Genomic DNA, 849 nt, shown 5'->3' on the forward strand with positions numbered 1-849 from the left:
ATAGAGAAAACCTCTATAATGTATTAAGATATTCCAATAGGATGTCTATCATTCCTACCACCTCAAAAGGGCCTACTTGTAACCTGAGAATGCTAGAAAGTGAACAGAAGTGAAAAAAATGATATACATAGGATTTAAACCACAGATTTTGCAATTGCTATATGGCTTATTCCAGTAATTAAACACCACTCCATTTAAGCAACTAAAACAATGCACATGATGTTTAACAAGATTCAGCACTGGCACAGAACAGACAAACTGGCTGGTTTACCACAACCATCCTCTCAATAATGAAAATTAACAGAGCTTTCTTAGGAAGTTATTTAATTCCGCTTGGTTTTTTCTGCTAAACGCATACAGATATCTTCAGAGATTTATAAATGTATATTTTAAAATTAAATATGAACGTACTGTTATATATATATTTATACAAAATGAAATACCACTACAATACATAGACTCTAGAAAAAGCATTTATGGACTACATCCAATTGTAACAGTCTCCTGTATAAACTGCAGCACTAAAGTTAAAGCTCTAATCAATGCATTTTCATTATTTATTATCAGCAAAAAGGCGGTAGAAAGCTCCAGCAGCCACTGGTACAGGTAGTAAGCTGAAACACAGTCTGTTTCCTACAAACTCCACTTTGCTGCGTCTGATTACACCACACAGAATGCCATTACAGCAGCAGGGGCATGACAAAGACTTAAGGAAAATGACAGAGGAGCAAGTAAGGGACCTGTATTCCTGCAGAAATGGAAGAAATAGTGTGGTGGTAGGGAAAATAATAATGATGGTAGTTAAATCATTTTTGAAAATGAAGATACAGATGCCACTTAAAGACTCCA

Source organism: Egretta garzetta, unplaced genomic scaffold (assembly GCF_000687185.1).
Source record: "Egretta garzetta isolate BGI_Z169 unplaced genomic scaffold, ASM68718v1 scaffold252, whole genome shotgun sequence".
Classification (NCBI taxonomy): Eukaryota; Metazoa; Chordata; class Aves; order Pelecaniformes; family Ardeidae; genus Egretta; species Egretta garzetta.